Genomic DNA, 27,351 nt, shown 5'->3' with positions numbered 1-27,351 from the left:
TCCAACAGTGACTACACTTTAAAAGTACTTTTGCCTGTAAAGTGCTTTGGGACCTCCTGAGGTCATAAAAGTCGCGATATTTCTGGGGCCTAATATTGGGGAAGAAGCCAATTCTGCCCGAAAAATGAAGAGCCCAAATTTCCTAACATAATCTGGCCCTTCCCACAATCCTCTCCATGCTGCTCATTTAAATATATGATAATTTGGGCCAGTGACACTTCAGCCCCGAACTGCCTGGTTTGATTCCCGAAATTCATCGGGGTGAGTCAGAAGAAAAGATATGAGACTCAGCTGTTGGCAGGTGGAGATGAGATTGGTGAAAATGAGGGGTTTCTGAATCTGAAGACTGCTGAAAGTTTGGGGAGAGGTTATTGCAGATGGGAATGACTTTTTGGAGTGATATTTTTGGCTTTCAGCCTCCAAGCATTGGACCTGCTATTGGCTGCCTGTGGGAGTGTGTCACATTCTCACCCACTCTCCACTCCTCCAGGTTCCTCGTGCTCCGTGAATCACCCAGTGTCACATGATCACTAACAACATCTAATCCCACTGGGTGAGAGTATCTGAGCTGGTGCATGGAAGTGAAGGAGCAAGTGATGGAAGGGATGAGTTCAAAGAATCTGGGGACTGGGAGAATCTTTAATGGGCCCGGACACCATCAGTGAGAGGGTTCCTGGGAAGGTGAGAGACATGTCAGGCATGAATAATGATGACCTCTTCACTGCTGGCACTGCATTGCTCTGCTCAGCCTCCTCTTCCTACACCAGGCAGTCTGACCAATCAATCCCTTTTCACAAGGATAGAGTTTCACTTGAAACTCCCCCAGTGTGATAATGATGAAGGCTCCTGCTGATGTGGTAAGAAGTCAAACAGATCACAGCTTTGATTCACAGACAGTGCTCTCTCTGTCCCCACCTCACTCTGTCCCCAGCTCACTCTGTTCCCAGCTCACTCTGTTCCCACCTCACTCAATCCCACCTCACTCAATCCCACCTCACTCTGTCCCCAGCTCACTCTGTCCCCACCTCACTCAATCCCATCTCACTCTGTCCCCACCTAACTCAGTCCCCAGCTCACTCTGTTCCCAGCTCACTCTGTCCCCAGCTTACTCTGTCCCCAGCTCATTCTGTCCCCACCTCACTCTCTCCCCACCTCACTCTCTCCCCACCTCACTCTCTCCCCACCTCACTCAATCCCACCTCACTCAGTCCCCCCCTCACTCAGTCCCCCCCTCACTCTGTCCCCACCTCACTCTGTTCCCAGCTTACTCTGTCCCCACCTCACTCTGTACCCACCTCACTCTGTACCCACCTCACTCTGTCCCCAGCTCACTATGAAGGGTGATCTAATCCAGGTGGTTAAAGTGATAAAAAGATATTTTATAGAATCTCACAGCCAAAAGAAGGCCATTCGGCCCATTGTGAAAGAACTATCCAACTAGTCCCACTCCCCTGCTCTTTCCCCATAGCCGTTGCAATTTTTTCCTTTTCAACTATTTATCCAATTCCCTTTCGAAAGTTATTATTGAATCTACTTCCACCACCCTTTTAGGCAGTGCATTCCAGATCATAACAACTCGCTGCGTTAGAAAAATTCTCCTCATCTACCTTCTAGTTCAGTTCCCAATTAATTTAAATCTGTGTCCTCTGGTTACCGACCCTTCTCCCAGTGGAAACGGCTTCTCCCCATCCAATCTATCAAAATCCTTCATAATTTTGAACATCTCTATTAAATCTCCCGTAACCTTCTTTACTCAAATGAGAACAACCCCAACTTTAGGGTACCAGAGGGATGGGCTTTGGTAAGAGAGTTAGGGTACCAGAGGGATGGGCTTTGATGGGAGAGTTAGGGTATTGGAGGGATGGGCTTTGATGGGAGGGTTAGGGTATTGGAGGGATGGGCTTTGATGGGAGAGTTAGGGTATTGGAGGGATGGACTTTGATGGGAGGGTTAGGGTATTGGAGGGATGGGCTTTGATGGGAGAGTTAGGGTATTGGAGGGATGGGCTTTGATGGGAGAGTTAGGTTACCAGAGGGATGGGCTTTGATAAGAGAGTTAGGGTACCAGAGGGATGGGCTTTGATGGGAGGGTTAGGGTATTGGAGGGATAGGCTTTGATGGGAGAGTTAGGGTATTGGAGGGATGGGCTTTGATGGGAGAGTTAGGGTATTGGAGGGATGGGCTTTGATGGGAGAGTTAGGGTATTGGAGGGATGGGCTTTGATGGGAGAGTTAGGGTATTGGAGGGATGGGCTTTGATGGGAGAGAGAGGGTATTGGAGGGATGGGCTTTGATGGGAGAGTTAGGGTATTGGAGGGATGGGCTTTGATGGGAGAGTTAGGGTATTGGAGGGATGGGCTTTGATGGGAGAGTTAGGTTACCAGAGGGATGGGCTTTGATAAGAGAGTTAGGGTACCAGAGGGATGGGCTTTGATGGGAGGGTTAGGGTATTGGAGGGATAGGCTTTGATGGGAGAGTTAGGGTATTGGAGGGATGGGCTTTGATGGGAGAGTTAGGGTATTGGAGGGATGGGCTTTGATGGGAGAGTTAGGGTATTGGAGGGATGGGCTTTGATGGGAGAGTTAGGGTATTGGAGGGATGGGCTTTGATGGGAGAGAGAGGGTATTGGAGGGATGGGCTTTGATGGGAGAGTTAGGGTATTGGAGGGATGGGCTTTAGTAAGAGAGTTAGGGTATTGGAGGGATGGGCTTTGTTGGGAGAGTTAGGGTACCAGAGGGATGGGCTTTGATAACAGAGTTAGGGTATTGGAGGGATGGGCTTTGGTAAGAGAGTTAGGGTATTGGAGGGATGGGCTTTGATGGGAGAGTTAGGGTATTGGAGGGATGGGCTTTGATGGGAGAGTTAGGGTATTGGAGGGATGGGCTTTGATAAGAGAGTTAGGGTATTGGAGGGATGGGCTTTGATGGGAGAGTTAGGGTACCAGAGGGATGGGCTTTGATGGGAGAGTTAGGGTATTGAAGCTATGGGCTTTGATGGGAGAGTTAGGGTGCTAGACGGATGGGATTCAATGGGAGAGTTAAGGTACCAGAGGGATGAGCTTTGAAGGGATGAATTGTCCCTTGTTGCAATGATGTTTTGATTTTTACCATGTTTTGTACATTTTGTTGTTCACTGACATCGCCTTTAATGAGAGGATTATTCACTCCCTGTACCTTATTAGACAGCTCTTTCCATTTGTATGAGAGCTACATCCTGTGAAATTGTAAAAACATTTCTGCAGTTTCCATTCCTCTGGTGAGAGTTTCTTCTACACTCAATCCCATTATAGATGGTGAACTGTTAGACTGATTGAATTTTAAGCTTTTGTCCCTTTTTACAATTCAGTTTATGGCCTGAAATGATTTCGGCTTGGGAACCTCCAATAAAACGCTCCATGATATAAAGTTCTTGATATGCTTTATCCTGGCAAAGTTCTTTCAAAGCGCAACCTCCTCAAAATAGGAAACTTTGCGGAGTGTTGTGTCGGACAGCAGAACTTTAAGGGTTAATGTTATGTGTTAACGGTTATGAGAATGTGACAGTAAAGTGACTACACCCTGGTATCTGTCCAGCTGAGCAGAGCTTGGAGAAGACGGTGCCCTCCGGTGCATGTTCTCCTCAGCCGTCCCTGCCACCACTGTCTGTTCGTGCTCGCTTGTGTTGTGAGACTCACCAGGTGCCGGCCCACCTATCTGACTAACATGCCTGCTCCATCAGCCAGTCTCTGCTCTGGTGCCTGCTACGCGTGCAGTGTGTGATGGTGCGTCCTCAGGAGGGATGAGGTCCTCCGAGATGTCTTCTTCCTCTGTCGGCAGGGACTCATATTCATCCTACCTGGGCCCTGGGGGAAAGAAGAAAGGGTGAAGATTTGGTAACGGTAGTTAGAAAATGTGAATGTGCGCAAGAAGCAATTGGCCATCGTGGTTGATGTGTTGAAGTTGGCTGAAGGTGCAGTTGGTTTGTGGGAGACGAGGGGGTGTAAGGTTAAATCAGTCACCCTGCTCCACTGGTTCACCAACCTCGCCATCACCGATGTTCAGGGAGCCAGAGGTGCTTCTTATCTCCAGGGCCTCCTCCTCCGCTGGGGTCACTTCCACAATCTCTGGTGTTCCTCCGCAGGTCCTGGCCCTCTCCCTGGCATTCTGAACTCTCTTATCATAGTACCATAGTATAATAGTATCTTACAGCACAGAAGGAGGCTATTCGGCCCATCATGCCTGTGCCAGCTCTTTAAAGAGCTCGTCAATTAGTCCCACTCCCCTGCTCTTTCCCCGTAGCCCTGCAATTTTTCCCACCACAAGTTCTTATCCAATTCCCTTTTGAAAGTTATTATTGAATCTGTTTCCTCCACCCTTTCAGGCAGTGCATTCCAGATCATAACAACTCGCTGTGTAAAAACATGCTTCCTCATATCGCCTCTGGCTCTTTTGCCGATCATCTTAAATCTGTCTCCTCGTTACTGACCCTTCTGCCACTGGAAACAGCTTTTCCTTATTTACTCTATCAAAACTATTCATGATTTTGAACACCACTTTCAAATCATCTCTTAACCTTCTCTGCTCTGAGGAGAACAACCCCAGCTTCTCCAGTCTCTCCACATAACTGAAGTCCCTCATCCCTGGCACCATTCTGGTAAATCTCTTCTGCACCTTCTCCAAGGCCTTGACATCCCTCCTAAAGTGTGGTGCCCAGAATTGAACACAATACTCCAGCTGTGACCTAACCAGTGTTTTATAAAGGTTTAGTATAACTTCCTTGTTTTTTTACACTATGCCTCTATTAATAAAGTCAAGGATGCCATAGGCTTTTTATCAGCCTTCTCAACTTGTCCTGCCATCTTCAAAGATTTGTGTGTGTGCACCTCCAGGTCTCTCTGTTCATTCGTCCCCTTTAAAATTGTACCATTTAGTTTATATTGCCTCTCCCCATTCTTCCTACCAAAATATATCACTTCACACTTCTCTGCATTAAATTTCATCTACCACGTGTCTGCCCATTTCACCAGTCTGTCTCTGTCCTCCTGAAGTCTGTCACTCTCCTCCAAATTGTTTCCTCCATTTCCAAGTTTCATGTCATCTGCAAACTTTGAAATTATACCCTCTGTACCGAAGTCCAGGTCATCACTATATATCAAAAAGAGCAGTGATCCTGATACTGACCCCTGGGGAACACCACTGTATAATTCCCTCCAGTCTGAAAAACAACCATTCAACACCACTCTCTGCTTTCTGTACCTTAACCAATTTTGTATCCACCTTGCTACTGTCCCTTTAATCCCATGTGCTTTAATTGTACTTACAAGTATATTATGTGGTACTTTATCAAACGGCTTTTGAAAGTCCATATACACAACATCAATTGCACAGGGAGAAGGACAGGCCCACGAGTGGCCAGCAAGTGTGTGTCCTTCCCGTGCGTGTTGTGCGTAAGGTGAAAGGGAGAATCAGGCAGATGTAAAAGGATTCAGGATGTCATGCATTGGCGGAGATTGGCTACAGTGTAAATTGAGGAGGTTTGCTGAGAGGAGGTGCAGGTCAAGCAGCTCAGAGATGAGATGAAATGAGGATGGGGTTAATGGCAGCAGTGAATGGAGGAGGCAGGAGGTGAGCCTGTGTTAGGAGTGAGGATGAGAGGTGGTGCAGTGTGCCCTTGTGATTGGTGGTGAGGAAAGTGATCCAGGGGTGAGGAGTGGTGTGAATGGTCTTTGATGGACAAGAGGGTGTGGAAGGTGGTGCATTGCAAGAGATTGATAATGAAGGACGTGCACTGACCTTTCCTGACCTAGTCAGGTCATTGAAATGTTTTCAACACTGAATCCAGGTCCTGAGCATCACACTCCTGATGTGTTTAAAGCAAAACCTCCTCAAAATAGGAAAATTTGCCAAGTGTTGTGAAGGATAGTAGAACTTTTAGGGTTAATGTTATGTGTTAATAATTACGGAAAATTCTGCTGTCAGCAGAATGGGTCACAAATCAGACAGGTTTTGAATTTAATAAGAACTTTGTGACCTTGCTTAGACCCAGGTCTAGCTAAACAAAAAAAAAACAAAAGAATTGAAACGAGTGGCTTCTGCTCTCGGCAGTGAGAGATGTGATCGCACGTCGTTTCCTCTTTTGTTGTATCAGTTCGCCTTACAAGGAGTTTGTTTCTCTTCTTGATCTCACAATGTGATGGGAAAATGTATCGTTAACTTAACAGGAAACCAGTGGTCACGTACGATCGTGGTTTTAGAGATTAAATGGAGAGATTGTGAGGATCTCTGTGAGTTTACCCCCAGGAAGAGACAAACTGACAGTAAGACCCAGGTTATCATCGCTGGTTGCTCTCAAATAGGTAATGTAAGATCTGTTTTACTCTATGGAATAAAGTATATCAAGAAACTTTATGTGATGGGGCGTTTGATTGCAGGTTCCCAAGCCTAAATTATTTCAGACCATAAACTAAGTTGTAAAAAGGGACAAAAGGTTAAAATTTGATAAGTCTAACAGTTCACCAACTGTAATGGGGTCGAGTGTCGATGAAACTCTCACCAGAAATGTCTTTACAAACAATGATGTGGAGATGCCGGTGATGGACTGGGGTGGACAAATGTAAGGAATCTTACAACACCAGGTTATAGTCCAACAAATTTATTTTAAAATCACAAGCTTTCGGAGATTATCTCCTTCATCTGACGAAGGAGATAATCTCCGAAAGCTTGTGATTTTAAAATAAATTTGTTGGACTATAACCTGGTGTTGTAAGATTCCTTACATTTTTACAAACAATGTCACAGAATGTCGCTCTCATACAAATGGAGATTGGTGTCTAATAAGGTACAGGGAGTGAACATTACTCTGAGTAAAGGTGATATCAGTGAACGAGAAAGTGACCAATTCATCCCTGATTCTCATTGTATGGTCTACAGGAATCTATCTAATCCTTTTTAAGTGTGTGGTATCAGAGAGGTAAATAGTGTGACTGTTTCCCCCAGTTCAGGTCCAACACTGAAGCAGCAGCATCGTCACTGGATCGAGGTGTTGACGTGTCAGTAGCAGCATCCGCTTCACTGATAGACTCTCTACAGGGAATCACTGCAGGTAAGGACAAGGAACTAAACAAAAATTAATTCCATTTATCCAAATTATGAGGGTGAATCAACAAGTTTGACCTGAATAACAGCTAATTGTTACTGACAGAAGCGGCTGTGGAGACAGGGGGAGAGACTTTCAATTGCCGGCTGCCCGTTTCTTGCTTGAAAAATGGGCGACCAGTTGGTTAAAATCTGGTGGGGAACTTGTTCATCCAAATGCCTGTCTGAACCACCCAGCTCTCCCAGGCGGGTTTCTGTTTGAACAAATGCAACGGGGGGCGCGGGGGGTCCCACGCCTGTTATAAGCCATCGATTGCAACTTCCAAGGAGAAATGGGTGAAGGATGCATGGTGCAGGTCAGTCTCTCTTTCTGCAGACTTTGCGAGGCTTCATCACCAGTCCTTAAAGAGACCGCTGGAGGCCTCGCCTAAAGGTAAGATTTTGGGGTGTTTTCTTGAAGGATTTTGTGGGGCCAGAAGGTGCAGGAATCTCCTCTGGACCCCACAAAAACCTTCCCTCCAGTGGCCGGCCCAATCTCGCCCCCCTCCCACCCCACCCCCGGAATCCGCTCGCCCCCCAACACCTTTACCTGCTGCCCGATTTTCCTCCAGCAGACCGGCGAGCTGCAGTGGATTGAGGCCTGTTTACAGCCCACAGATTGGAGAGAAAATGGCCATGAGGCCCGAACCTGAAAATGGTTCCGATCTCCCGACTGCCTCGTTGGGCGGGCACCACAGTCACATCACCAATATTGCACCCGTACAACACCCAACCCGAAATTATCCCCGAGAGATAACACATAACACATCACTTCATCATCTGATTGTCATTTCCTCACTGGATTCTGACGTGTTTAATACATAAACTCCTCAAAATAAGAAACTGTTGCTAAGGGTTTGGTAACTGTAAGAGGATCCAGCATAAATTAAACTCTTACCATAGCAACTGAAACTGCAGAAAAGTCTTTACATATAATGTCACAGGATGTAGCAAACATGAAAATTAGAGATGGGTGTCTAATAATGAATGGGGAGTGAAACTTTCTCTCATTAAAGGTGACATCATTGTATCATAAAGTGAACAATTCATGGTGAACAGTTAAGTGCTTATTGAAAAATCAAAAACATAAATTAAATTTATCCCTTCAAAAACCACTCTTCTAGAACCCAAACTGCCCTCTTGAAGCCCGTTCCTTTATTACCCTAACTCTCCCATTCTAGCATGCAGTGATAGGCTGATATTCCCAGTTCAGCACTGTTGGAGGTGCCATCTTTCAGAGGTGATGTTAAACAGAGGCCCCGTCTGCCCTTTCAGGTGGACGTAAATGATCCCATGGAACTATTCAAAGAAGAGCAGGGGAGTTCTCCCGTTGTCCTGACCAATATTTATCCCTCAACCAATATCACTGAAAACAGATGGTCTGCTCATTATCACATCGCTGTTTGTGGGATCTTGCTGTGCACAAATTGGCTGCCGTGTTTCCCCACATTACAACAGTGACAACATTTCAAAAATACTTCATTAGCTGTAAAGTTCTTTGGGACATCCTGAGGTCTTGAAAGGCACTATATAAATGTAAGTGCTTTCTTGTTTTTTTTCCATATTTTGAACATCATAGTAGAAACATACGGACATATGAATTAAGAGCAGAAGTAGGCCATTCGGCCCCTCGAGCCTGCTCTGCCATTTGATAAGATCATGGCTGATCTGATTGTGACCTCAACCCTATTTTCCCGTCTACCTACTATAACCTTTGACTCCCTTGTTAATCAGGAATCTATCTAACTCAGCCTTAAAAATATTCAATGACCCTGCCTCCACCGCTCTCTGGGGAAGGGAGTTCCACAGACTCACGACCCTCTGAGAGAAAAAAATTCTCCTCATCTCCATCTTAAATGATGTGGAGATGCCGGTGATGGACTGGGGTTGACAATTGTAAACAATTTTACAACACCAAGTTATAGTCCAGCAATTTTATTTTAAATTCACAAGCTTTCGGAGGCTTCCCCCTTCGTCAGGTGAACGATGTGAAAAATCGTTTTCACATTGTTCACCTGACGAAGGAGGTAGCCTCCGAAAGCTTGTGAATTTAAAATAAAATTGCTGGACTATAACTTGGTGTTGTAAAATTGTTTACAACCATCTTAAATGGGAGACCCTTTATTTTTAAACTGTGGCCCCTAGTTCTAGTCTCTCCCACAAGGGGAAACATCATCTCAGCATCTACCCCTTCCAGTCCCCTCAGGATCTTATATGTTTCAATAAGATCACCTCTCATTCTTCTAAACTCCAATGTATACAGGCCCAAATTATCCAACCTTTCCTCATAAGATAACCCCCTCATCCCAGGAATCAGTCGAGTGAACCTTCCCTGAACCGCCTCCAAAGCAATTATGTCCTTTCTTAAATAAGGAGACCAAAACTGCACATAGTATTCTAGATGTGGTCTCACCAATGCCCTGTACAACTGCAGCAAAACATTTCTACTTTTATATTCCATTCCCCTTGCAATAAATGACAACATTCCATTTACCTTTCTAATCACTTGCTGTACCTGCATGCTACCTTTTTGTGATTCATATACCAGGACACCCAGATCCCTCTGTACCTCAGAGTTCTGCAATCTCTCTCCATTTAAATAAATGTAAGGACTTGCACAACACCAGGTTATAGTCCAACAGTTTTATTTTAAATCACAAGCTTTCGGAGCTTTCCTCCTTCGTCAGGTGAGTGAAGGGATTCTAAAAGCGCATAGCATGTATAGTCAGAGAACAATGCCTGGTGATTACAGATAATCTTTCCAACTGCCCCCTATAACACCTCGACTGGGAGACGATCACAGCAATCAAAGGTATCGTTGGTGTTCAGACAGGTTAGCCACGGAAAACATTACATCCCAGTATACTGAATACACAATGGGTCAGGTCACAAAGACAGAGAGAGAAAGAGACCCGAAAGGCAGAGAGAGAGAGAGAGAGAATGTCCAGTTGTATTAAAAACAGATAACTTTTTTTCGCTGGTGGGGTTACATGTAGCGTGACATGAACCCAAGATCCCGGTTGAGGCCGTCCTCATGGGTGCGGAACTTGGCTATCAATTTCTGCTCGACGATTTTGCGTTGTCGTGTGTCTCGAAGGCCGCCTTGGAGAACGCTTACCCGAAGATCGGAGGCTGAATAAGAACATAAGAACATAAGAAATTGGAGCAGGAGTAGGCCAATCGGCCCCTCGAGCCTGCTCCGCCATTCAATAAGATCATGGCTGATCTGATCCCAACCACAAATCTAAAGAACACAAGAAGTAGGAGCAGGACCCGGCCACACAGCCCCTGGGCCCTCTCCGCCACCCACAGGGCATTGACCGATCCGAACTCAGCTTCATGTCCAATTTCCTGCCCGCTCCCCATAACCCCTAATTCCCTTTACTTCGAGGAAACTGTCTATTTCTGTTTTAAATTTATCTAATGATGTAGCTTCCACAGCTTCCTGGGGCAGCAAATTCCACAGACCTACCACCCTCTGAGTGAAGAAGTTTCTCCTCATCTCAGTTTTGAAAGAGCAGCCCCTTATTCTAAGATTATGCCCCCTAGTTCTAGTTTCACCCATCTTTGGGAACATCCTTACTGCATCCACCCGATCAAGCCCCTTCACAATCTTATATGTTTCAATAAGATCGCCTCTCATTCTTCTGAACTCCAATGAGTAGAGTCCCAATCTACTCAACCTCTCCTCATATGTCCGCCCCCTCATCCCCGGGATTAACCGAGTGAACCTTCTTTGTACTGCCTCGAGAGCAAGTATGTCTTTTCTTAAGTATGGAGACCAAAACTGTATGCAGTATTCCAGTTGCGGTCTCACCAATACCCTATATAACTGCAGCAATACCTCCCTGTTTTTATATTCTATCCCCCTAGCAATAAAAGCCAACATTCCGTTGGCTTTCTTGATCACCTGCTGCACCTGCATACCAACTTATGTCCTTGACTGCTGAAGTGTCCCTCGACTGGGAGGGAACCCTCCTGTCTGGTGATTGTTGCGCGGTGTCCGTTCATCCGTTGTCGCAGTGTCTGCATGGTCTCACCAATGTACCATGCTCTGGGGCATCCTTTCCTGCAACGTATGAGGTAGACAACGTTGGCCGAGTCACAGGAGTCTGAACCATGTAACTGGTGGGTGGTGTCCTCTCGTGTGATGGTGGTATCTGTGTCGATGATCTGGCATGTCTTGCAGAGTTTGCCACGCCGTAGCTGCAGTCATGACCTCCTCGGAGGGCGAACAGCATCACCAGCCTCACCAGCCTCGCCATCCACGCCGTCCACCTCTGACACGTGGAGCTCCACAACAGAGTGCTGTGACACATCCACCTGCATAGCAGGAGGGAGGGCAACCACAGAGAGAGATGCGTCTCAGAGGGCACTACCCTCGCCACAGGGTCTACAGACCTAGGCTCAGCTTCCTGGACCTCTCTGAGCAGCAGTGCACATGAAGGCTCAGAGTCACCCGACATGTAGTCGTGGACATCTGCAGCCTCCTTCATGCCGAGCTGCTCCCGGCTGGCCCGAGCACCATCTTCTTACCTGTCGCTGTCAAAGTCACCACTGCCCTCAAAAACTTCTCCTCCGCATCGTTCCATGGTGCCACCGGGGACATCCCCGATGTCTCTCAGTCGTCTGCACAAAAGAGCCCTGCAAATACACCTACACCCACTCTGCAGTGACACAATGTGTGTGTTTATGGTGAACCCCATGAAAGGGACCGATTCCACAAGCCAGTCAAGAATGGGCAAGATGTGGCAGTAGTGGTGATAATAATAATATTTATTGTGCATGTAGCAGAAAAGAAATATAAATTAAAAACATGACAAATCGTCAGACACCCTTGTGCATTCCCTTTGTGCTCACAAAACCTTCGCCTTGCGTTTCTGGGAACCCCTACATGGTGCTACCCCTGTGGCTTCAGCAGAGGTAGTGGCAGGTTGCTCTTGTTCATGCCCTGACCGATGAAATGCTTTGGGCCGACGTCCTCCGGGTTTTGGTGCCCATGAGGGCCCCTCCAAAGACTGCTCCACCTGCACCTGTGCAGGGGCAGACTCGGCCACCTGGAGAGGGGGCAGCATTGTGGGTACTGGTTGAGAGGGGGGCAACGGGTGAGACGTGGGAGCGCTTTGAGTGGCGTCCCCACTTCCATGTCCCCTTTCACCATCATCCCTCTCGTGGCCCAGGCCCACATCACTCCTTCCACCCTGCTGGACGACAGTTTGGAGGGCTTGTGTGAGGCCTCGGAAGGCCACTTGTAAAGTATCTGTCAGCCTGTTTAAGGTGGCAGAATGTTGCTCACCCTGAATCCGAACGGCAGTTGTCAGGGCCTGAATGTTGAGCCGTGCTTGACGCTCGATGGAGGCTAGCCTTTCCTCCATCGCAGACGTTCCCGCACCTACCCGCGACACTATCTCAGAGATGCCTTCATGTCCCTGCGACACTATCTCGGAGTTACCCTCTTGTACCTGTGCCACCATTCCCCTCATGCAAGAGTTGGACTGCTCCATCCTCTGAATGATTGTGGAGAGTGCGCGTGGCACCTGTTCCCGCACCTCGGCAATGTGCTGCTGCCCTTCGACGACTCTCCTTTTCACGGCTGGCCCCCAGGGTTCAGCATCTGGGTCCAGCTGAGCAGAGCCTGGAGAAGATTGCTCCCACCAACGCAGACTCTCCACGGCTGCCCCTTCCAGCAGGGTCTGCTCGTGCTCACATGTGCATGGTGACTAACCATGTACGACCCCAACTAAGTGAGGACGGGGACCCACCGAGGTGTATGTATCTGCGCTGGTGGATGCATGGCTCAGATGTGACGATGGACCCTCAGAGACCAGCAGGTCCTCTGAGGAATCGCCCTCCACGGTCACGGCACTCACAGATGGGCCTGCATGAGAGCAGAAAGCAATATTAGGCATGTGGACAGATGTTGAGGTGCTGCAGATGCCAAGTGATGCTAAGATCATTCGCTATCATGAGTGCTGAGTGTTAGCTTTCTGTCACCGGCCGCTTGTGCAATCCAAGCCTCGGCATTCGCCACGGACGGGCACTCCAGCGTGCGGCTGATCTCCAATGCTTACTGCTCTGCATCTGTTAGTGCCACCTGGTGTGGCGGGCCCCCTCCGGTCCATGCCCTCTCCCGGGCGTTCTAGCATCTCTTCTCCTATCAAGGCAAAACTCAGAGGCGTGATTGAGTGATGGTTGCATGGTGTCTTGATGCATGCATTGGTGTGGGTGGGGTTGAGCGTGAGGGAGATGCATGGGAGGGTGCGTGTGCAACATAGCCATGATATTGTATGAGGATTTGGTTGCATGGTAGTGTTCGAATGGGGACAGGGGCGGTGAGTACGTGCAGGCAAGGTGAGGATGATAGTTGAGTGGATGTGAGGAATGATGCGAGAGCGTTGTGGTGGCAGTGCAGAAGGAGTTGTGTGGTGGTGGAGGTGATGTGGAAGACGGAGTGTGAGAGAATGCGTAAGTATACTCACTTTGGCTGAACTGGTTAGGTCATTAAATCTCTTCCTGCACTGGACCCAGGTTCGTGGCACATTGTCGCTGCTGGTGACCTCCTTGGCCACCTCCAGCCAGGCCTTCTTCGTTGTGGAGGGAGGGCACTTCCTCCCATCGGATGGGAAAAGGATTTCCCTCCTCCTCCTCACCCCATCCAGCAGCACCTGGAGTGGGCAGCCTTCCCTCTGGTGTGCTCCATGGTTTAGCATTGGTTGTTTGCTGCAGGAGGAGCATTGGTGGACTGCCCCTTTAAATAGGGCTCCTCCAGCTGACAGACCTTGCTGTGCATGTGCAGTCCGCCCGCCGCGCAGCTTAGCAGCGCGAAACCCGGAAGCAAAGGTAAGTGGCTCCAATTAGCCTGCGATTCCGTGCGGAGCACACTGATTTCACCAGGCGCGTTACCCACGTGCCCAGTCGACCCCCAGCTGAGAACCCGCCGCCCTCCTAATATCGGGCCCCTTATGTCCTCTTCACAACTTACTTTCCTACCTACCTTTGTGTCATCAGCAAATTTAGCAACTATACATTCGGTCCCTTCATCCAAGTCATTGATATAGATTGTAATTAGTTGAGGCCCAAGCACTGATCCCTGTGGCACTCCACTCGTTACATCTTGCCAACCAGAGTTGACCCATTTATGCCTACGCTCTGTTTCCTGTTAGCTAACCAATCCTTTATCCATGCTAATATGTTACCACCTACACCATGAGCTCTTATTTTGTGTCGTAGCCTTTGATGTGGCACCTTGTCAAAAGCCTTCTGGAAATCCAAGTACACCACATCCACAGGATCCCCTTTATCCACGTTGCTTGTTACTTCCTCAAAGAACTCTAATAAATTAGTCAAACACGATTTCCCTTTCACAAAGCCGTGTTGACTCTGCCTGATTGCATTGAGATTTTCTAAGTGCCCTGCTATAACCTCCTTAATAATAGATTCTAGCATTTTCCCTATGACAGATGTTAAGCTAACTGGCCTGTAGTTTCCTGCTTTCTGTCTCCCTCCTTTCTTGAATAGAGGACTTACATTCGCTATTTTCCAATCTGATGGGACCCTTCCAGAATCTAGGGAATTTTGGAAAATTTATACCAATGCATCTACTATCTCTGCAGCCACTTCTTTTAAGACCCTAGGATGAAGTCCATCAGGACCTGGGGACTTGTCAGCTTTTAGTCCTAATAATTTTTTCAAAACCCTTTCCCTGGTGATTGTTTTAAGTTCCTCCCTCCCTTTCACCTCTTGATTCACAATTATTTCTGTCATGTTATTTGAATAATGCGTGTAGCACAGCAGGAGGCCATTCAGCCCATCATGCTTGTACCGACTCTTTGAAAGAGCTATCCAATTGGTCCCCATAGCCCTGTAATTTTTTCCCTTCAAGTATTTATCCAATTCCCTTTGGAAAGTTACGACTGAATCTGCTTCCACCGTCCTTTCAAGCAGCGTATTCCAGATCAATGCAACTCGGTGCATAAAAAACTGTTTCCTCATGTCGCCTCTGGCTCTTTTGCCAATCTCATTAAACCTATGTCCTCTGGTTACTGACCCTTCTGCCACTGGAAACAGTTTCTCCTCATTCTCAAAACTGTTCATGATTTTGAACATCTCTAAAAATCTCTTCTTAACCTTCTCTGTTCTAAGGAGAACAACCCCAGCTTCTCCAGTCTCCCCACATAACTGAAGTCCCTCATCCCTGGCACCATTCGAGTAAATCTCCTCTGCACCTTCCCTAAGGCCTTGACATCCCTCCTAAAGTGTGGTGCCCAGAATTGAACACAATACTCCAGCTGCGGCCTAACCAGTGATTTATAAAGGTTTAGCGTAACTTCCTTGCTTTTTTACTCTATGCCTCTATTAATAAAACTCAGGATTCCATATGCTTTTTTAGCTCAACTTATCCTGCCACCTTCAAAGATTTGGATACATACACCCCCAGGTCTCTCTGTTCCTGCACTCCCTTTAAAATTGTACCATTTAGTTTATATTACCTCTCCTCATTCTTCCTACCAAAATGTATCACACTTCTCTGCATTAAATTTCATCTGCCATGTGTCTGCCCATTTCACCAGTCTGTCCATGTCCTCCTGAAGTCTGTTACTATCCTTTCCATTGTTTACGACATTTCCCAGTTTTGTGTCATCTGCAAACTTTGAAATTATACCCTCTTTAACAACAATAACTTGCATTTATATAGCGCCTTTAATGCAGTAAAACGACCCAAGGTGCTTCACAGGAGCGTTATCAAACAAAATTTGATACCGAGACACATAGGGAGATATTAGGACAGGTGATAAAGGTAGGTTTTATGGAGCATCTTGAAGGAGGAGAGAGAGGTAGAGAGGCAGAGAGGTTTAGGGAGGGAATTCCAGAGCTCAGGGCCGAGGCAGCTGAAGGCACGGCCGCCAATGGTGGAGCGATTAAAATCGGATATGTGCAAGAGGCAAGAATTGGAGGAGCGCAGAGATCTCGGAGGGTTGTGGGGCTGGAGGAGGTTACAGAGATAGGGAGGGGCGAGGCCAAGGAGGGATTTGCAAACAAGGATGAGAATTTTAAAATCGAGGTGTTCCCAGACCAGGAGCCAATGTAGGTCAGCGATCACAGGGGTGATGGGAGAACGGGACTTGGTGCGAGCTAGGATACGGGCAGCAGAGTTTTGGATGAACTCAAGTTTATGGAGGGTGGAAGATGGGAGGCTGGCCAGGAGAGCATTGGAATAGTCAAGTCTGGAGGTAACAAAGGCATGGATGAGGGCTTCAACAGCAGATGGGCTGAGATGGAGATGGGTGGAGACAGGCGATGTTATGGTGGTGGGAGTAGGGGGTCTTGGTGATGGAGAGGATATGTGGTCGGAAGCTCATCTCAGGGTCAAGTAGGACACCAAGGTTGTGAAGGGTCTGGTTCAGCCTCAGACAGTGGTCATGGAGAGGGATGAAGTCGGTCATTAGGGAACGGAGTTTGTGGCGGGGACCGAGGACAATGAGCCAGAACTTGTGCAGAGCGGTGAGGCAATGATCGCTGCAGCTCCTGTGAATTAAATTTACAAATGTATTTACGGTGGGCTCTGTGGCATCAACTTGCTTGATTTTAAACTTTAAAAAAATTTTGTGCAATCAACTCTCCCTCTGAGCAGCGTAAGTTGATGCACATGGAACAGTCTGTGAGAGTAGAAGACAGGCCCACAAAATCTGACCGCAAGAGAAGTCTCGCCCACAAGAAGGCAAGCAGACATCGTTCATTTACAGTTACTATTCTGGGAGCAATTGTAAACAAAAATTTAATGTTTCTTTATCAAGAGCCAAAGCAATAATTGAAATAAATTAAAGGGGGAGAAGGGAAAAGTTTAAAAATATATAATTTTTTAAATTTTAATTTATTTTTAATGACCAAAAGTTATTAAAATAAGGAGTAATGAGACTCCACATTTTTAAAATGTAATATTTAGTTGTTTAGCAGTCATAAAGAGTTATCGTGTTTTTAAAACTTAGTTTAGACCTAATATTTTTAAGCGTACCTTTTGATGGTGTAATTAGTTATTTTCCAGCTGGGCGGAGGAACAAGTTTGTGATTTTTCACTGATATCTATGATTGCAGAGTGCGATGGCCCTTTAATTCACAGCTGTCAAATTGCCGGTGAACCAATCGGAGCAAGTTCACCATTTCCACGTTTTAGTTCACGTGCAAACGCCAGAACTTCCTCCTTCGATTCGCCATAAAAAACGGAGAGCGCTGTTGAGCCCTCTGTTATTTCAGAGGCAAATTCCACCCCAATGGCTTCGGTCTTCCCAATATTTAGTTGGAGGTAATTTTTGCTCATCCAGTGCTGGATGTCAGACAAGCAGTGTGACAAATGAGAGACAGTGGAGGGTTCAAGGGAGGTGGTGGTGAGGTAGAGCTGGGTGTCATCAGTATAAATGTAGAAGCTGACTTTGTGTTTTCAGACGATGTCACCAAGGGGAAGCATGTAGATGAGAAATAGGAGAGGGCCAAGGATAGATCCGTGGGGGACTCCAGAGGTAACGGTGCGGGAGCGGGAAGAGAAGACATTGCAGGTGATCCTCTGGTTAACGACTGGAGAGATAAGAATGGAACCAGGGGAGCGCAGTCCCACCCAGTTGGACGACGGAGGAGTGGCGTTGGAGGAGGATGGTGTGGTGAACCATGTCAAAGGCTGCAGACAGGTCGAGAAGGATGAGGAGGGAGAGTTTACCATCGTCACAGTCACATAGGATGTCCTTTGCGAATTTGAAAAGCGCTGTTTCAGTAGGGGCGGAAACCTGATTGGAAGAGTTCAAACATGGAGTTGTGGGAAAGGTGGGCATGGATTTGGGAGACAACAAGACATTCAAGGACTTTGGAGAGGTAAGGGAGGTTGGAGATGAGGCAGTAGTTTGCAAGGGCCGAGGGGGTCAAAGGTGGGTCTTTTGAGGAGTGAGGTTATAATGGCGGAGGAGCAAGTTTGTGATTTTTCACTGATATCTATGATTGTAGAGTGCGATGGCCCTTTAATTCACAGCTGTCAAATCGCCGGTGAACCAATCGGAGCAAGTTCACGATTTCCACGTTTTAGTTCATGTGCAAACGCCAGAACTATCTCTCATTTGTCACACTGCTTGTCTGACATCCAGTACTGGATGAGCAAAAATTACCTCCAACTAAATATTGGGAAGACCGAAGCCATTGGGGTGGAATTTGCTTCTGAAATAACAGAGGGCTCAACAGCGCTCTCCGTTTTTTATGGCGAATCTAAGGAGGAAGTTCTGGCGTTTGCACATGTGCACGACAACGTGGAAATGGTGAACTTGCTCCGATTGGTTCACCGGTGATTTGACAGCTGTGAATTAAAGGGCCATCGCACTCTGCAATCATAGATATCAGTGAAAAATCACAAACTTGCTCCTCCGCCCAGCTGGACAGTACCTGAGGAGAGGGAAATGTTAACAATATCACCTAACATGGGGGCCAGGAAGGGAAGCTGGGTGGTCAGCAGTTTAGTGGGAATATGGTCGTGAGAGCAGGAGGTGGGCCTCATGGAGAAGATGAGCTCGGACAGGGCATGACGGGAGATAGGAAAGAAACTAGAGAAAGATGCAAGTTTAGGGCGAGAGCAGGGGGGAAACCTTACTGGTTCCAGGTCATTAATATATATCAAAAAGAGCAGTGGTCCTAAAACTGACCCCTGGGGAACACCACTGTATACTTCCCACCAATCTGAAAAACAACCGTTCACCACTACTCTCTGCTTTCTGTCCTTTAGCCAATTTTGTATCCACACTGCCACTGTCCCTTTAATCCCATGGGCTTTAATTTTGTATCAAGTCTATTATGTGGTACTTTATCAAATGCCTTTTGAAAGTCCATATACACAACATCAACCACAATACCCTCATCAACCCTCTCCGTTACTTCATTAAAGAACTCAATCAAGTTAGTCAAACACAATTTGCCTTTAACAAATCCGTGCTGACTTTCATTTATTAACCTATACTTTTTCAAGTGTCAATTAATTTTGTCCCGGATTATTGTCTCTAAAAGTTTCTCCACCACCGACGTTAGACTGACTGACCTGTAATTGACGGGTTTATCCCTCTCCCCTTTTTTGAACAGGGGTGTAATATTTGGAATCCTCCAGTCCTCCGGCACCGTCCCCATATCTAAGGAGGATTGGAAGATTGTGGTCAGAGCCTCTGCAATTTCCACCCTTACTTCCCTCAGTACCCGAGGGTGCATCCCATTTGGACCGGGTAACTTTTCTACTTAGAGTACTGCCAATCTTTTATATAACTCCTCTTTATCTATTTTTATCCTATCCGTTATCGCTATTACCTCCTCCTTTACTGCTACAATGGCAGCATTCTCTTCTCTAGTGAAGACCGATGCAAAGTATTCATTTAGTGCCTCAGCCATGCCCTCTGCCTCTACAAGAAGATCTCCTTTTTTGTCCCGAATCAGTCCCACCCTTCCTTTGACTACCCTCTTACTATGTATATGTTTATAAAAGACTTTTGGGTTCCCTTTTATGTTAGCCGCTAATCTATTCTCATACTCTCTCTCTCTTTGCCCCTCTTATTCCCTTTTTTTGATCTTCTCTGTACTCTCTGTATTCAGCCTGGTTCTCCACTCTATTATGAACCTTACATTCACCATAAGCTTCCTTTTTCTGTTTCATTTTAACCTCTATATCTTTAGTCATCCGGGGAGCTCCAGCTTTGGATGCCCTTCCTTTCCCCCTCATCCCTAACATTTTGACTCTATCCCCTCTCTGGCAGGTTATCCCAGATATTTATGTAATAGGAATATCTCTTTTAAGTGCTCTTGTCACTTTAAATTAATCTTGTCTCCTACTCCCCTGCCTTACTTTAAGTAGCAAAAATAACTTTAGCGCTCAGACAGAAAGTGGACAGAAAGAAGAGAGAGGAGAGAGACTGGGAGAGTGAAAGTACAGTCAAAGAGAAGGGCTTTGAAAGCCGGGAAGGATGTGACAAGGAGGAGGTGTTGAGATAGGGAACTCCACAGGGTGGGGACAGACTGAGGGGGCAACCATTGATAAAGGAGTGAAATCAGTGTGGAACTAAGGCAGGTGGATGGAGTTAAGATACAGATCAGCCATGATGTAATGGAATGGCGGAACAGGCTCGAGGGGCTGAATGGCCTACTCCTGTTCCTATGTTCCTAACTGGGGCAAGGACATGGAAGAATTTGAAGATAAGAATGAGGATCCTGCAGTTGATTTACAGGGAACAGAGAGGCAGTGGAGATGGTGAGGACTGAAGGAATGGGAGTGCCAGCTTCTGTGAGGTTGAAGATGGGAGTCACGGTATTCTGGGTGAGTTGAAGATTGTGGAGGGCTGAAGCTGAGCAGCCGGTAAGGGAAGTATTGGAGAAATTGGAGTTCGTGCAATTTACACACGGCTCCAAAAGCAGGGAAATTGGGGTTCACAGGCAGGTTAGCATTTACCAGAAAACCTTCAGTAATATACCTGGAACACCCAGTTTGTTCAGTTCCAGTGATTTCCAGCCCATTCAATGTACCTGTCAGCCAGGGAAGTGAGACTGGAGAACATGAAGAGAAATTAGTGAGAAATTCATTTATAACAGATATCAGCAAGACCATCTTCACTCAGAGTGAGAGAGATTTGGAATATTCTGCCTGGGGGGGAAGGACAGTGAGGTTGTTCCAAATACAGTTGGATTTTACAATGGGAGTGATAAGGGGAATGAGTTTTGGTGAATGTAATGGGCTTTTCTCATTATTGACTCTCCTTATATTATTGTCTCCCCCGACTCTGTCTTGTCAATCGTACTCCATTCACAAGACTCCTCACCCCCACATCACTTTCATCAGCACCAGTTGGCCTCCTTAGATGCATCTCCTCTCATCCTCACTCCCTTCACATGCTCACTTCCCACTTCTTCCCTCGAGCCCTGCCAGTAACCGCAATCCTCATCTCATCCGGCCTCATTCACCTCCACCCACCTCTCATTACACATCCTGAAATGGCACCATTACCACGATCCTCAAAGGCACGCCACGTAGGGTGTTTCTGATCGTGTTCAGCCTTGCTGGTCACAACCGAACTCACTTATTTACGGTCGAAGGTCTGGGCTTACCCTTAGGAATCACACTGAAGGATGAGGAACAATGTAATCGAGACAGGTTTCAGATTTTGAATAGTAAAAGTATGTTTAATATGAACAGCAAATCTCAATATGGCAAAACCGATGCTAAGGTTCCTATATGACTACGAACAAATAGATTACTTCCCCTTGGACTTCTTAAACTAAGCCGCTCCATGTTTCCTTACTCACGGCTGTTAACTCCTAACACGACACTGCTAAGGTTTGGTCGGGAGATGCAGAGGGAACTCTCCACACGGCTGTAAGTTGAGTATTCTGCAGGCTGCGGTTTAAATGCTCACCCTGCTGACTTTGGCTGCCGGGTCGTGTCTTCCACGATCGAAGTCCTTAGGGCCGTATCCGTTCCTTGGGGCATGCGACTTTCTTCGGTCCGGGTTGTAGAGACAGCGCGTGCTCTGATTTTTTTTATTCGTTCATGGGATGTGGGCGTCACTGGCGAGGCCAACATTTATTGCCCATCCTTAATTGCCCTTGAGAAGGTGGTGGTGAGCCGCCTTCTTGAACCGCTGCAGTCCGTGTGGTGACGGTTCTCCCACAGTGCTGTTAGGGAGGGAGTTCCAAGATTTTGACCCAGCGACGATGAAGGAACGGCGATATATTTCCAAGTCAGGATGGTGTGTGACTTGGAGGGGAACGTGCAGGTTGTGTTGTTCCCATGTGCCTGCTGCCCTTGACCTTCCAGGTGGTGGAGGTCGCGGGTTTGGGAGGTGCTGTCGAAGAAGCCCTGGCGAGTTGCTGCATTGCATCTTGTGGATGGTACACACTGAAGCCATGGTGCACCGGTGGTGAAGGGAGTGAATGTTTAGGGTGGTGGATGTGGTGCCAATCAAGTGGGCTGCTTTGTCCTGGATGCTCTGATCTTCTGATGTTGTGAAGCTGTGTGGCTGGTGTCTGTTTGACATCCACCGTTCAACCTCCACTGTTTGACCCCTCCTTCCTGAGGCTGCAACTGTTATACTGTTTTCTGGCTGATCCAGTCAGACGGTGCAAAATGCTAGGATTGGTCCCTGGAGAGAAAGCTTTGTTTGAATGTGTATTACTTTCCCGCCTCTCAGCTAGCTGGTTTTGGGGGGACAATGGGAACTGCTGATCTTGCGCACTATATGAGGTGTGAACTGTTTTCAGATGTAAACAATTTTACAACACCAAGTTATAGTCCAGCAATTTTATTTTAAATTCACAAGCTTTCGGAGGCTTCCTCCTTCGTCAGGTGAACATCGTTCATGGGATGTTCACCTGACCCGGAGGAATCCTCCGAAAGCTTGTGAATTTAAAATAAAATTGCTGGACTATAACTTGGTGTTGTAAAATTGTTTACAATTGTCAACCCCAGTCCATCACCGGCATCTCCACATCATGTTTTCAGATGGGTTCTGTTGTCCCGACCGACTGACTTAATTATATCAACAGATGGATTTCATTGTCTCCTAAGCCAACTTGGAGCCGGTGATGATGTCTCTGTTGGGTGAGGTGGGTTTTAGTTTAAAAGCTTGTCCTTTCTGGTCTGGGAACTGTGTTTTAAACAGGGTCCTTTTCGCAGCCATTTTCCCAAAACTGGGTTTTTCCTCTGGCGAATAAAATCTTGGATTAGAAAGGATAATCCTACAACATTTCTGCCTGATTCTCACCTTCACCAATCGCACTGCATCCATCGGATATTCACACGCCTCAGAGCCACTCATCGGTCTGTCGTACCACCATTGCAGGAGAAGAGAGCGCAGAATGCCAGAGAGAGGGCCAGGACTGGAGGAGGGCCGCAGGGGATCGTAGGAGTATCCCTGGTGGAGGAGGAGGCCCTGGAGATGAGCGTCATCTCAAGCACCCTGAGAGTTGGAGATGGTGAGGTTGGCGGTCCAGCGGAGCAGGTGACAGCATTAATCTTTCATACCCGCATCTCCCACAAAGCAACTTCCCCTTCACTGGACTTCAGATCTGGACTTCACTCTGATCAAGTGATTCAGGTGCAGATCAACATTTGCAAAATACCATCACTAAATCTTATCCTTTTCTTTCTCTTCCAGGCCCATCAAACATTGAACAGGAACTCCTGCCCAGAGAGGAGGAAGGCTCCTCAGAGTTCATTCCTGCTGAGGATGCACCGTCACAGGACACATGTGTTTCAGGCACCAGCGCAGATACCAGCTCATCTCAGAGAGATAGATGGGATGTCACTTGATGAGTCTCACGGCACGAGTGAGCAAGAGCAGAGCATGGTGACATGGATGACTGAGGGGAATACATGCCGAAGGGCACTGTAATCTCAAGGCTCTGCTCAACGGGGCAGAGATGCAGAACCCTGGGGGCCAACAATGAAAAGGAGAATGCTGAGGCACAGCAGCCATTGTGTGAGGTACTGGCCGTCCTACCAGGCACACATTCCACAGTTGCACAGAGGATGGAGGAGTCTATTTGTGGGGTGATGTGGCAGGATTTTTCAGCTCTGCAATTTACCACGGAGCGTGTGGCCACCTCCATGGAAATTGCAGCTGGAAGCTCATGTAACTCACTGCTTCCAGCTGTTGTTGCCTGGCTACAGGCTTATACGACCAATGTGCACACTCTGGGCTCCAACATCTGTTCCAGATTGGACAGGTTGATGGACAGTCTGGATCAGGATTTCCAAGGCATAACTCATCTCCTTCAGTTCGCTCTCCCGCAGAACTGCAGGACTGATATGCCACTGCCCCGGGGAAGGGAGGACGCAGAACGGACGAGGCACGTGTAGACTTCTCTCAGGACATTGGCACGTTTCATCCCTCGCCACCCCCTCAACTAATACCCTCCCCGGCAGAAATGCAGGAGGAGCAGTCAGTAGCAGAGCCCTCACAGACACCACCTCTCAGAGATCATCGCCGGGAGCACCTCATACACTGAGGAAGATACACAGCCACATGCCACCATCTCTGCTCGAGCCACTGGGATAGCACCAGGTAGAAGTGGTAGAGATAGAAAGGAAGATAGTAGTGGTTGTTGAAGGTACAGAGTCAATTACAGTATAATCCAATAGTATAGAGTCAATTGCAGCATAATGTAATCGTATAGAGTCAATTGCAGTATAATCCAGTAGTATGGACTCAATTACAGTATAGTCTAACAGTATAGAGTCAATTACAGTGTAATCCAATAGTGTAGAGTCAATTGCAGTATAATCCCATATTATAGAGTCAATTGCAGTATAATCCAATAGTATAGAGCCAATTGCAGTATAATCCCATATTATAGAGTCAATTGCTGTATTATCTAATAGTATAGAGCCAATTGTTGTCTAATCTCATAATATTGAATCAATTGCAGTATTATCCAATAGTATAGAGCCAATTGCTGTATAATCCAATAGTATAGAGGCAATTGCAGCATAATCTCATATTATAGAGTCAATTGCAGTGTAATCAAATCGTATAGAGTTAATAACATTATAATCCAACAATATCGAGACAATTGCAGCAAAATTTAATAGTATAGTGTCAATAGCAGTATAATCTAATAGTATAGAGTCAATTGCAGTATAATCCAATAGTATAGAGTCAATTGCAGTATAATCCAATAGTATAGAGTCAATTGCGGGATAATCTTATAGTACAGAGCCAATTGCAGTATAATCCAATAGTATAGAGTCAATTACAGTATTATCTAACAGTATAGAGTCAATTGCAGCATAATCCAATAGTATAGAGTCAATTATAGTATTATCTAATTACAGAATTACAGTGTAATCCAATAGTGTTGAGTCAATTGCAGTATAATCTAATAGTATAGTGTCAATTGCAGTATAATCCAATATTATAGAGTGAATTGCAGTATAATCTCATAGTATTGAGTCAATTGCAGTATAATCCAATAGTATAGAGCCAATTGCAGCATAATCTCATATTATAGTCAATTGCAGTGTAATCTAATCGTATAGAGTTAATAACATTATAATCCAACAATATCGAGTCAATTGCAGCAAAATTTAATAGTATAGTGTCAACAGCAGTATAATCTAATAGTATAGAGTCAATTGCAGTATAATCTAATAGTATAGAGTCAATTAAAGTAAAACCGAATAGTATAGAGTCAATTACGATATAATCTTATAGTATAGAGCAAACTCCAATATAATCCAATAGTACAGAGTCAATTGCAGTATAATCTAATAATATCGAGCCAATTACAGTTTAATCCAATCGTGTTGAGTCAATTGCAATATAATCTAATAGTATGATGTCAATTGCAGTATAATCCAATATTATAGATTCAATTGTCGTATAACCCTTTAGTATAGAGTCAATTGCTGTATAATCTAATAGTATAGAGTCAATTGCAGTATAATCGTACAGTATAAGATCAATTGCAGTTATATCTAATAGTATAGAGTCAATTCCAGTATAATCCAATAGTGCAGAGTCAATTGCAGAAAATCCAACAGTATGGAGTCAATTGCAGTATAATCGAATAGTATAGAGTAAATTGCAGTATAATCCAATGGGATAGAGTCAATTGCAGTATAGTCCAGTAGTATAGACTCAATTACAGTATGGTCTAACAGTATAGAGTCAATTACAGTGTAATCCAATAGTGTACAGTCAATTGCAGTATAATCCAATATTATAGAGTCAATTGTAGTATAATGCATTAGTATAGAGTCAATTGCAGTGTAATCTAATCATATAGAGCCAATTGCAGCATAATCTCATCGTATTGAGTCAATTGCAGTATAATCCAATATTATAGAGTCAATTGCAGCATAATATAATCATATAGAGTCAATTGCAGTATAAACCAGTAGTATGGACTCAATTACAGTATAGTCTAACAGAAAAGAGTCAATTGCAGTATAATCCAAATTATAGAGTCAATTGTGGTATAATGCATCAGTATTGAGTCAATTGCAGTGTAATCTAATTGTATAGAGACAATTGCAGTGTGATTTAATTGTATGGTGTCAATTGCAGTATAATCTTTTAATATAGAGTCAATTGTAGTATAACCCATTAGTATCGAGTCAATTGCAGTATAATCTAATAGTATAGAGTCAATTGCAGTGAAATCCAATAGTGTCGAGTCAATTGCTGAAAATCCAACAGTATGGAGTCATCTGCAGTATAATTTAATGGTATAGAGCCAAATGCAGTTAAACCTCACAGTATAGAGTCAATTGCAGTATAATCTAATAGTAGAGAGTCAATTACAGTATAATCCAACAGTATAGTCAATTACAGTATTATCTAATAGTATACAGTCAATTGCAGCATAATCCAATAGTATAGAGTAAATTACAGTATTATCTAATAGTATAGAGTCAATTGCAGTATAATCCAATAGTATAGAGTCAATTGCAGCATAATGTAATCGCATAGAGTCAATTGCAGTATAGTCCAGTAGTATAGACTCAATTACAGTATAGTCTAACAGTATAGAGTCAATTACAGTGTAATCCAATAGTGTAGTCAATTGCAGTATAATCCAATATTATACAGTCAATTGTAGTATAATCCATTAGTATAGAGTCAATTGCAGTGTAATCTAATCGTATGGAGCCAATTGCAGTATAATCCAATAGTATAGAGTCAATTGCTGTATTATCTAATAGTATAGAGCCAATTGGTGTATTATCCAATAGTATAGAGCCAATTGCAGCATAATCTCAAATTATAGTGTCAATTGCAGTGTAATCTAATAGTATAGAGTTAATAACATTATAATCCAACAATATCGAGTCAATTGCAGCAAAATTTAATAGTATAGTGTCAACAGCAGTATAATCTAATAGTATAGAGTCAATTGCAGTATAATCCAATAGTATAGAGTCAATTGCAGTATATTCCAATAGTATAGAGTCAATTGCAGTATAATCCAATAGTATAGAGTCAATTGCAGTGTAATCGAATCGTATAGGGTCAATTACAATATAATCCAGTAGTATAGAGTCAATTGCAGTATAATCTAATGGTAGAGTGCCAACTCCAATATAATCCAATAGTACAGAGTAGTTGCAGTAAAATCAATAGTATTGAGTCAATTGCAGTGAAATCCAATTGTGCAGAGTCAATTGCAGAAAATCCAACAGTATAGAGTCAATTGCAATATAATCCAATAGTATAGAGTCAATTACAGTATTATCTA

General features: G+C 45.3%; 1 protein-coding gene across 1 annotated transcript in view; it reads right to left on the bottom strand.

Annotated features, from left to right (window-relative positions):
• LOC137332839 (interferon-inducible GTPase 5-like) overlaps positions 1 to 27,351 on the bottom strand; it is a 380,546-nt gene that overhangs the window by 199,864 nt on the left and 153,331 nt on the right. The gene's annotated exons all lie outside the window — the stretch shown is intronic.

Source organism: Heptranchias perlo, chromosome 15 (assembly GCF_035084215.1).
Source record: "Heptranchias perlo isolate sHepPer1 chromosome 15, sHepPer1.hap1, whole genome shotgun sequence".
In the NCBI taxonomy this organism is placed as follows: Eukaryota; Metazoa; Chordata; class Chondrichthyes; order Hexanchiformes; family Hexanchidae; genus Heptranchias; species Heptranchias perlo.
Note: the sequence above shows the minus strand (reverse complement) of the source record. Positions and strands in the feature narration are given on the sequence as shown.